This window comes from Leptonychotes weddellii, chromosome 4 (assembly GCF_054177405.1).
Source record: "Leptonychotes weddellii isolate Sample4059 chromosome 4, ASM5417740v2, whole genome shotgun sequence".
Taxonomy (NCBI): domain Eukaryota; kingdom Metazoa; phylum Chordata; class Mammalia; order Carnivora; family Phocidae; genus Leptonychotes; species Leptonychotes weddellii.
In genome coordinates this window covers 64944062-64956358 of record NC_138372.1, presented here as the reverse complement: position 1 = coordinate 64956358, position 12297 = coordinate 64944062, and positions in this window count along the sequence as shown.

The window sequence follows — 12297 nt, the reverse complement described above, 5'->3', positions numbered from 1 at the left end:
GTCTCAGCAAAAAGCTCATTCACTGATTAAATGTAAGAAAAGCACTAGGAGGACTATTTACTGTTGGCAATTAATCAGACTTAATCCATCTGGTGGTCAAGGCCAGCACTCGCACCCGTGTGCAGGGAGCTATTTAGGACCGCCAGTAAGCCCTGCCCAGATTGCCCGGGAAGGAGTGGGTGTGTATTATTTATGTTCCCCTTTCAAAACAAGCCCAACAAAAGAACAAAGCTTCCCTTCTGCTGGCAACGTTAGCAGCTCCAGCATATGGCACTCCCTGGCTCTTTCTGCTGAGGAGTGGGCATCCAGGCTGCTGAAGGTACTGCCTGCAGCCATCTGCCTAGTGCCCCCTCTTCTAACCGTGAGGCAGGACCTCAGGAGGGAGGGGTGCGGAGGAGAGCCGCTTGGAGAGAAGACACGGGAAATGTGCTCCTCCAGATTGCTGCTCGCCGTGTACGTGGTCCAAGTCCATCCTCCAGGAGAGGCGTGAGATGGTGTGTGTGTGAGAGAGAAACAAGACGAAGGGCAGGGTCAGGAAGAGAAGGGGGAAGGGGGAGCAGGGAACAGGGAAGCTTAGGCACACGAGGGAAGCTATTTGTAGGTTCCTGACCACAGTTTATCTCTCCAAGGTATTTTGGTACTTCTAGCCTCTCTCACAGATGCTTATGAAAGCAGTCACAATGAAATCACCCACAGGGGGTGGAAACTGTGCTTTCAGGAGTGACTTGGGCCACAAAATTAATGTGTGGTTCAATGTGGCATAACAATAATCCTTTTGTGCTTGGGGGTTCTGAAATGAAACACCTGGAAAATCCAGGCAGGGCTTGCGGCATTAGTCTGGCCCTTTTTGTGCAATAAACTTTGCTTCTGTGCCCCTGTAATCAGACATACAGCAGAGAAGGAGGCAGTGGTGGGAGCCCCAGAGCCCTGAGCTGGGGGGCGTGTGTGTGTGTGTGTGTGTGTGTGTGTGTGCGCGCACCCACAAGTGCACATGTGCAATTGCTTGAGGCAATTAAAAATACTTACCATGTGTGATTTTAAATGTCACAGACTGCATGCTGTTGGGCCCAGAGGGCCTTGCTGTTGTCTAGGCACACTGATGCTAAGGAACATACACAGATGCATGCCCATTTTAAAAACCGACACAAAATACACATTTGTCCTTGGAGATGATAAAATCCCCTGAAGACTGAGGTTTTCTTGGCTCAAACACTGAGCAGTGGAATTTATTACCTTAAGCTAAGATTAACTGAGCTGTGTCAGGTTTTCTTCCCCTTTGTTTCTCCTCCTCCTCCCGGAGACCCAGGGGTCTTACCGACTTCCTGAAACGGCCACCTCACCCCGGTGGTAGTCACCAGATGAGCCCTTTTCTTCTTGCCCCCAGCATGCCTGGAGACCAGAGCCTTTCAAGGGCTGCTAATCCCTCAGCAAAGACAGAACAGGTGGAGATGGCATCTCTCTAAGTTTAAAAAAAAAAAAAGAAAAAATTAGAGGAATTTGAGCACTTTCATTTTCTAAACGGTAGTTCTCTTCTAGAGTAAAAATAACATGATGTTCCCTGACCTTTGCCTCTCCATCCTTCCCTGGAGGAACCCCTTGGGGTGGTCCAGGGACCCTCGGCCCTTGTAGGTGGGATGCCTTGGGGAATATCCCATTGGTGCTGATGTCAGGGGAAGTCTAGGGTCCGTTACTACTATTTCTGATGCGTCCTCTTCCTGATGTTTGCCTCATGGAGCTCACCGAGTTGCCTTCTTCCCAGCCAACAAATAAAATCTGAAAGTATCAAATTTAATTTGCAAGGAAGAGGAGAGGAGGAGGAAATGCAGTCCTTGCTTGTTCTAACACACATGCCCTAATACTAGCTCCAGGTTTGGTCCTGGCAACGGTCCGTATCTCCTGCAGGGACCTTCTACTCCACAGTGAGCGAGTTTTGCCATGAGCCACTTGGATTCAAGCCTCGTCACAAAACGAGGCGTGCTTCGGATCCCAGCGCCTTGGAACTGGCGAAACTGCGATCCCTTAGGGCGGGGCTCAGCGCACTTTTCCCGTAGAGCACCCGAAAGTAAGCGTTTTAGGCTTGACAAGCCAAGAAGCGAAAATTAGCTACAGTTCTCACTGAAAAGCTAACAGACCTTTGGACATTTTACAATTTACATTTTAAAATGTGAGAACTGTTTTTAGCTCTCAGGCTGTACAGAAGGTGCAGCAGGCCAACGCGTGCTGTCCCTGGGCAGGCTCCCCGTAAATGGCAGGCCCTGCTCTGCTTCAGCCTCCACGCGGGAGGACGCTCCTCGCCTCTTGAAGTCCCCAGATCCATTTGAAGGCAGCGAAAATTTTGAGAGAACTTGTCTTTATGTTGAACTACATTTTGCTCTCCTGTATTTTATTACTGAAGAATTACTTTAAGAACTGGTTTTAGTCATTTTAAGAACTGATCTCAGTGTCTAGAACTATTTTTTTTTTTTTTGGTGGAAATCCTCCTCTACTGCTCATTCCCCTTCTTTGCAGCCATAATGTAACCTTCTCTGAGTGTGTTGGAGTCATTATGGAAATAAATGCTTGTGTTGTGCTGTGAGGCAAAGAAACGGTGAGGAGTCGCTGGGGCTTATGGGGCTTTTTGTCCTTGTACAAAATATCCCTGTACTGCACTCTCCATGAATTCGTATTTCTTCTTCCAGGTTTTCAGCCTGATCCCTTATCATAGGAACGTCACCCATGTCCATTCTCCTCGTTGTCTGCACGCCCACTAAATCAGTTCACCCCCCTCTCATAATTCAATGCTTCTAATCTTCCAGTGGACTAGAAACCTAGCTGCCAAGAGAGAGCAGACCCCAGGAACCCCGGGGGCCCTTGGTGCTTGACTCAAGTACTTTCATCAATGATGTATTTAAACCACTCAGAGGCAATTTCTCCCTCCTTCTCTCTCTCCCCCTCTTTGCCTCCCACTCCGTCTTAAAACCAGCTAGGTTTTTGAGGAATCATGAACGTTTGCCAGCAGTGTGGATTACCGTTTGTGTCGTTTACCAATTATAAATTCCTCAAGGGCAGTGACTTTGTTAACATCTTAGCCTTAGATCGTGGTCCAGTGCTTTATTGGTGTAAGATTAGGACTAATGTAGCATATGGTTTAGTAACCAAAAGAAATCACCCTTAGGGATATGACAGGGAGCCAACTTCTTGTATGCTGTCTGTTCCCACAGATCAGTTACTGACTATCACGTAACCTGGATCTCTGTGATTTATGTAAATGTGGACAGGCTGTATTCGTCCTGCTGCTAGACTACATGCGGGGCTCCAGGCTTGGCTGTGTGGATGTGGTCTCTGTTTGTAGCTCCAGATTCTGGGAGGTAACCATGAGCTTTAACTAATTATACCCCGCATCACCCCCAGGAGGTAGGTAATGATTATAGATGTGCTTGGCTGAAGTAACTCAGAATGTCTTAATAATCACTTAATAGAATCTTATCATGAGGAGCAAATTGCATTAAATGGGCAAATGAAGTTGACTGTGAGAAGCAGAGTTAGGAAATAAAATGCTATGGGGGGTTTTATATGGGAAAAATCCAATTAACACCTTTTTAAAAGAGTTGGCCCCATGGCTTTTTCATATCCCTCGCAGTGCCTATCACAGGGTTATGCCCTGAGTGAATACTTTCTCAATCAATGTGAAAGAAATTATAGGTAAAAAGGGGGGATACCTGTGAAGGGTACATGGGGGATGGGGAGGCAGGTGCAAAAGCCATCTGAGATCACAGTTCCACTTAGCAGCAAATGGCAAAATGATTTGATTGTGAAGCCATTGGGACAAGCTTTACAAGGAAGACATATTTTTTTCCCTCATTTTATTCTTAAGCAAAATAGCCGGTATGCAAAATGCCAACCACGTAAGTTGTGTGCATGTGATGGATGTGCACCCCATGTATCCAAATCTGGGGAACCGTAGTGTGGAAAGAGCCAAGCCTAGATGTTAAGGCAGCAAGATAACAAAGTTGGTGAGAAGAGAGATCAGGTGGTGTAGTGTCCATATAAACACTCTAGGGAAGATGGCTGGAATTTTGTGTTACACTGGAAGATAGGGAGACACCATGGAAGCTGCTTTGGGACTCTTGTGACTCTGAAGATAGAGAAGGCAGATGAAAGCTTTACTCCAGTGAATGATTCTGGGAAGCCTAGTGGTCAGTCAGAGCTAGGCTTTTAAAAAAAACCTGGAAGGTGGCAGAAAGGCACGCACAAAATCCAGACAGCATGTCCAAGATCCACAGATCCAGCATGATGTGTAGGGAGATAGCATGAAGTGGCAGGGGGTTGGGGGAGCCAGATTCTGGGGGGCAGACCAAAGCAGCACCCAAAGAAGGAAGCCTGTGCCTGGACCCCAGTTAAAGCAACAAGAAAAACTGCACTCCAGAAATAGCACACGGGATCATTGGGTCCTAAAGCTGAATTGCACAGCTAGAATATACACATATACTTACATATGTATATATACGTTTACTGTATATATACATTTATACATATTGAAAACTACTCCCAAACCAGTCCAAGACAACCCCCTCTGGAGAGCTGAGTAGAAAAGGGATAAGAAGAGAGAGCCTTCACTTTTTCCACATACAGTTCTGTGTTATTTAATTTCTTCCTTTTTATAAGGAACATGCGTCCATGTAAAACAACTACCCACATATTATGTTAAAAAATAAAATGGGAAGGTAGTGGAAGTGCATACCACTTATCAGAAAGGACACTGGGGCTTTGGTGTTTGCGGAAAGAAATTGCCTCCCTTGTTACTTGAAGGACAAGATGGACCCTAAAGCTGTTTCATAATGTTTAAGAGGGTCCTGGGATTTATTTTTCTCATGATGCAAAAAAAAAAAAGAAATTACCTTTGCCTTTCTCCTGGAGGCTCTTGTAGCTCCATCAATACTAGGAGCCTTTTTGTGACCATTGTTTGCCTGCATTTCCTTTACTTAGCACTTCACTCGCCTGCTGCCGCGATGCCGTCCTGCACTGCGTGGCCTCCCTAAATCAGACTCATTTCCCGGGTCCTGAGACCGAGGCGCTGCTCTGGCCATTACCGCCTAATGGCATGTTCTGTTGCTTATGTTTGTCTCATATCTGTAATGGACAGACCTCGGGGATGCATTTTCGCGTCATTCTAATTGAGCACGGAACATTCTGTTTTCCTGCCTTGTCGGGGTGACTAATGAGAGAGAACAAGCAGGTGCAATGAGCAATCAGGGTCACTTTCCTCCCACAGAGGATCAGCAGCAACAGAGGGCACAACACAGGAGCTGATGGACAGAGGGAATGAAGAGGTGAAGCGGGCTTGTCCAGCATTGCCCAAAAACTTGAGTTGCCTGCTGCAGCTTCCTGGACAGGGCTGGTTCTGCTCACAACATCTCAGCATTACTAACCTAATGGATTTTCCAAACGGTGCTCAGATGTGAATCGCCGATGCTTCCAGAATGCAGTTATGTCTCTCAGCAATGTAGATTTCTGCTGACTCCTTGGGGAATTTTAAATAACGTCATTTAACAAATTAGAAGGTGCAGCAAATTAAATACAGTAAATCAAAGCAAAGCTTGAAAAACAAAGTAGATGCAAGCAGATCTTTTCAAAGCATGCAGACTTGAAAATGTAAGATTTCCAAATGATTAGCAAAAAAGGGAAAAGTTACCATAGCAACTCCCAAAGTCCTCCTCTCTAGCTAGCCTCCACAAGCCTTCAAATGCCCCGCCCTGGGCAGGGGGAGAAGTGGGACATGTTTGACGACAGTTTGTTTGTTTGTTTGTTTTAATAAGGGAACTAAAGAAACAAGCTTGCTTGAAGTGGATTACAATTCACCTTTAATTGCCAGGAGCAGCCCCTCTAATGCAGATTTCAGGAAAAGAACCGATGCCTCCAGTATTGACGACTGATCGCTAGGTGGCGCTGTGGTTTCACTGCTGGGTGCTGCAGGGGCTTTCCCCTTGCTCGTGAAAGACTCCTCCCCTCCCAAGCAGGTGCTCTTCCCTGAGCTGCCCTAACATTCATGTATTCAAAAAAATATCTATAAAGTATCTACCAGGTGCCAGAAACCATGTGGGTTTCTCCGCTAAATTGGTGAACAGAACAGTCTGTGGAGCTCCTAGAGCAAGAGAGACAAGTAATCAAATGAAATAATTACACCCTGTGGTCAGATCAGGCTTCTGAAATAGAAAATAATGGTGGACAACTGCCTTTATACAAACTGGCCAGGAAGAACTTTCTGCTGAGTTTTTAGGCTGCACTCCACCATCTGCCACACACAAAGGGATGGAGGAAGGGTACCAAGCAGAGGGAGAGTAGGGGTCACCCTGGCTGGAGCACAGCAAGGAAAAGAGGAGTGCAGGGAAGGATACGTAGATAGGGCCGGATCGTGCAGAACCTTGTACTCCTGGGAAGGCTTCAGTTCAGGTTTTATTCTTTTGGCAAAGGGAAGCCTTTGGAGAGTCTCAGCAGTAAAGTGAGGTTATTCAACTTAAATAGTTTGCTTTTCACACTGTGTTGTAATTCCTGTTTTGTCACCTTTACTTTAGATCTATGCGAGCACTTGGAAAAAAACATATTCAGGAGAACAATTTCACATTTTCCCACCACTATGGTTTTTTATAATTATAAACAATAGGATATAAACCTTAAAATCTTTGCTGGTGGGGAAGAGTTTAAGAAGTTGGAGAGAAGCAGAGAAAATATATGGTGAGAGAACACTAGATTTTGATAAGTCAGGAAACTGAATTTAACGGTCCCTCCTCCTAGCACTTCTCATACTATGTTGTCATTACTTTCTACCTTGTCTTCTGCCCCCACTAGACTCTGGGCTTGGAGGCAATAGACACACTTTAGAGATAAGGACTCTCTTGCCCATCTTAGTAACCAATGATTAGCATAGGAACACAGTAGACTCAAATGTTGGAAGGATGGGCGGGTGGATGGATGGATGGATGGATGAATGGAGGGAGGGATGGATGGAAGGATGGATGGAGGGAGGAAGGGAGAAATGGATGGATGGATGGATAGATGGAAGAAGGGAGGAATGGATGGAAGGAGGGATGGATGGATAGATGGAGGAAGGGAGGAATGGATGGAGGGAGGGAAGGATGGAGGGGTAGATGGAGGAATGGATGGAGGAAGGGATGGAGGGATGGATGAATGGATGGAAGGATGGGGGAATGGATGGGCAGACAAAAGGGAAGAGGTGCCAATGCTGGATAAGTGAGACTTCAGAATTTTAGCAACACTTTCTCAAAGATAAATCATTTTCAACTTCCAGGTGTAAGACCTCTGGCCTGCTTGCATATGTACCAAATATCATTTGAGCACCCACTATGTACAAGGTGCTGTGCTAGATCAGGCGCACAAACATGAGGAAGACATTGTAACAGTCCTCAAGCTACTTGCGGTCAATAAAGGACATAAGACCAAAGCATAACTGATCCACAGTTTATTTTTTTGAGATTTTATTTGGGAGAGAGTGAGAGCTAGAGAGAGTGCGCACACATACACACACACACAGAGGGAGAGGGAGAGGGAGAAGCAGGCTTCCCGCTGAGCAAGGAGCCCGATGCGGGGCTGGATCCCAGGACCCTGGGATCATGACCTGAGTCGAAGGCAGCCGGCTAACCAACTGAGCCACCCAGATGCCCCTGAGCCACAGTTTAGGAAGTGTTACGCACACAAAATGAGATGTGGATTACCGGCAGGAGGTGTTGAGAAGAAGAAAACTTTCATAAAAGTGACATGTGAGTTTCATCTCAAAGGAAGGGAGCTTTCCTTCGGGGATGACAGAGCTCTGAGCCTCCACTAAGAGCTGGGAGTGGCAGCTTGTTCCTGAACAGGCTGCGCCTAAAGGAAAAAGAATGCAAAGCTTTCTCCTACCCTAGTCCCCATTTTGGGAGCCCAGGGTGCTGCCATCCCAGTGCTTCCCAGACCACGAGCTGTAGGCCACCATTGAGTATGTTCTGGGAGAATGTTCGGGACCACAATATTCCCAAACCTCCTAGGCAGTCTTTGTGGCTTTCTGTTAGAGTCTTTAGTTTGAGGACACTTGTATGTTTCTATTGTAGCATTTTTCCAATTGCAGATCACAGTCCATTAGTGGGTCAGGTAATCAATCTAGTGGTAATCAACATACAATGTGACCAGCATTTTAAAAAATGGGAGAGAGAGGGGCGCCTGGCTGGCTCAGTCAGTAGAACATGCAACTCTTCATCTTGGGGTCGTGAGTTTTCCTTTTTAGGGGACTGTGGAGCGTAACACATTGAGAACAAAGAATGAAACTACTCCTTTCCTAACCGAATGAAGGCATTTTAATGATTGCATCACAGCATCAACAGGGCAGGTAAAAAGTGATTGCCCCTCCTTTATAGAAGATCCGAACCAGCTTCAAAAATGAAGCAAAATACCTTATAAGCTGTGTGAAACACGGTAGAGAATCTGGAACGTAGGTGAGCCCCGGCAGGTATGTACAGAAATGGCAAGTTGTCCCTCTCCCTACGGTTCTGATGTTGTTTTCACAAATTGCGGGCACCTTGTGGCCAGTAAGATTCCGAAGGGAAAGAGTGGAGATTTGTCTGTCCGCGGTCAGTGCTGGCGGTTAGGGATAGCAACTAATAAGCTGGTGAGGTGGATTCAAATGAACATCCAGTCACTTCTTCACATGCTCAGATTTCCTAGATATGTTATTAATTCCAGATATACCAGCACTTACTTCCGGACACTGCAGCCCCAGCCTAGCAGCCTGTCCTACAGAAGGGGAAGGGCGTGACTTCATGTAGCAGTAGGTACAGTGGCCACAAGGATTAGGTTAGAACCCCTCGCTGTGGGTCAGGTCAGGGCTGGAGGCCCGGAAAAAGCCATAGCTGCTAGGCCATGTCAACCCATCTGGAAGACTCTGTCCTCCACCAGCAGCCAAGACCACCCCTGTTCCAAGGATTCCTGAGACTTTCTGTAGGAGATTTGGGGAATAGTGGAGTCTAAACCCTTGGATCTTAGCACACTCCGGCACCATTCGGCTTCCTCATAGAGGACTCCTGGCTTGCCTGCTTACAGCTCACTGTCCCCAGAGTTCTCAGGAGCACAGTTGATCTAGAGATAACCCATTCTTGTGCCATGGCCACAAGTCTCCATCTGGATCTATTCATGGGGGGGGGGGGGGTTTGGAAGCCCACTGGTCTCAGTAGATAAGGCAACCTGACTCATTCTAGGCTATCTTGCATCCAAGAGCCTTGGGAAAGGGAGTGTGAGCAGTGGGGAAGTCTGGGTTCTCTCTCCTGCTTCATGTAAGGAAATGTTTGCTTGACCTTCATGAGTAGGATTGCCTATGTAAATATCCCGAAATGAAACCACAGGTAACTAAGCAGGGCTGACCCGCCAGCCAGCAGCCTCATCCAGGACTGTGACAAACTCACACATTCCCGGTATACTGTGTCAGTCAAGTCAAAACATTTAAGATTTTATTTTTAAGTAATCTCTACAATGAACATGGGGCTTGAACTTGCAACCCCAAGATCAAGAGTCACACGCTCTTACTGACTGAGCCAGCCAGGCACCCCCAAGTCAAAACACCTTTGTTACAAAATTTAAGCCTAGTGAATAAAAACTGGATGAACTGAAGCTGAATGAATTGAAAACAACTGGTTGTTTGCAGTGTGTGGATTCTCATGTAACTCGTCTTTGAAATCTACCATTGAAATTGACGATGTTAATATGTCATGGCAGGATGGCGACTGGTGGCCAGAGGGGGCAGTTCCTGTGGCTTTTACCCTGCGGTGGGAAAGGAGGGCGGTGTTCTGTATACGGTCATGGGCATGCAGTCATGCTTTTTCCTCACCCCTTCCCATTGTCAGCATGCTCTAGACCAATTGATGCTCGCAGACAGCTAGGGCCTTTGTCTGAGGGGCCCTAGCCAGGAGTCTCTTCCCAGTGTTTCTGCTTCTTAGGACAGTGTCCTGGCCTCAGCAGCTGGGCTGCGGGTGGGGCCGGATGCTTCCAGATGGCGCCTACTGAGTGTCTGCACCCCCAGAGCGGTGGCAGGGGCTGCCTCAAACTTGCTGGAGCTGCAGGTTAGCTTGGGAGATTCCCAGACTCCCCCTGAGACCTACTGGGCTGAGCATCTGGGAGCAGGGCGGTCCACGGTGGGGCCCGGGGAGCCCAGGCTGCATGCCTCACACGCACCACCTGTGATTCTTATTCCAACTGAAATTTGAAAACTATAGCCTATCGGGAACCAAGACCCTGGCTGCACCTCAGAATCCTCCAGGGATCTTTGAAAAACACGGGTTCCCAGGTCCTATCACACACCGATTGATAAGAATTCCACAGGAATTGGCTAGGAGCATTCCAGGTGATTCTAATTTACAGAGGTGAGAACCAAGCAACTCCTGAAAACAAACTATGTCAGTTCTCCAGGTACCTTCGGGGAGTGTGTACCAGTCCTCTCCTGTGCCCTGAGGCAAGTGTGGGACGGGGCCCTGAGCTCCTTGTGACACTAAGTGGGGTCAAGTGAGGGATGGCAGAACAAAACCACAGGATTCCTTCGGGGAGCGGCTGGTTTCTTCCCTGGAGTCCTCGCAGGGCTCTCTTAGCTACCAAGGGCTTTCTCACGTTATGAAGGAAATATGGCAAGGGTCCTAACTTCTGGAAATGGCTGCAGAGCAAGAGGACCAGTGAGAATCAGGTTCCTGGGAAGATGCGCACACTTAATTTTTTAATAATGACATTGGGATACAGAATTTGCTTTTAATCAAGGTAATTTTTTTCTTCTCTTTTCTGTCTGGAGTAAAATATTAGAAAGAAATGCTGCTTTCCATATAAGGAAAATTTTTAAAAATGGACTTCAAAAGAAAGTAATATAATTGGAAACAAAAACTCCCAATCTTAAAGAGACTCACCTGGGGAATCATTAGGACCTTTGACATTTAAAACCCTGAAATTCTATTAAGGATTCACAGAATCCAACAGCAATGGGCTTATGTGAGGTGCTATTATAACACAGTTTTTTCAATATCTCCATAGTTACCACCCAGAAAATATTTGCTGAGCTAAATTTGACTAAATACCAGGCATTATGCCAGGCTACAAGTACAAAATCAGCAAGACAGATCTCAGCCCTGAGGAGAATGGGGAATGTAGATAAGTGAACAAATAAATAAAAAGGTGGTATTAGCACTGATGAAAATATTGGGTGCTATTAGATGTGAAGGAGCTATTCATCAATGCCTGTCTGAATTGGCCAATCTGAGCTCAGTTTTGAAGGGTGAGTAGGAGTTTTCCAAGTGGACCTGGCCAGGGACTCCACGAAGAAAAATGAGAGGTGTAGGAAGTGTGGATGAGCAGGTCACCTTTGGAAAACTAGGTGCGTTTGTTTCTACTCCTGCTTTTAAAAATTACCATAAACTCAGCAGCATAACACAACACAGATTTATTACCGTATAGTTCTGGAGGTCAGAAGTCCAACATGAGCTAAAACCAAGGTTCCTTTCTGGAAGCTCTAGGGGAGGGTCTGTTTCTTTTGCCTTTTGCAGCTTCTAGCCACTGCCACATTCCTTAGCTCATGGCCCCTTATTCCATCTACAAAGCCAACAATGATAGTTCAAGTTCTCCTTATGTCCTCTTTTCTCATCATTGTGTCTCTCTCTGACCACAGCTAGAAAAGAGTCTCTGGTTTTAATGATTCACGAAATTAGGTTGGGCCCACCTGAATAATCTAGGATAATCTCCCCATCTTCAGGTCCATAACTTCAATCACATTTGCTAAGTCCCCTTTGCCATTTAAGGCAACATATTCACAAGTTCTGGGGATTAGGGCATGCACGTCTCTGGGGGTCCATAATTCTGCCTCCCATACCATGCATCCATTTACCAAGTGATTGGATGGGCTAGCATGATTAGAAAGGATAAGTTGGAGCCAGATCATAAAAGGCCCTTATGTTTCAGTTTAAGGAGTACTCAGTTTATCCTTTGGGGGACCAAGAGCCACTGAAACTCTAAGGGTTTTCCTCTTAGAGATCTTTTTGGCTGTACAGGCTGATCATAGGAATCAATGAGGGGGGTTGCTTATTAGTAAGACTGATATATGCAGGCTTGGAGATTCTCATTGAGTAGGTCCAGGGTGAGCATGCAGCAACTTGTTTATGACCGGTCGGCTCACCAATACATGACTAGAAAAGTTAGTTGAGACTGGAGGTGAGAGACCAGTGAGGAGGCTCTGCCATCGGTCCTGGGGAGAACTAACGAACGTGTAAACTAACATAGCAAACGGCCCTGCAGCTGGAGATAAATAGG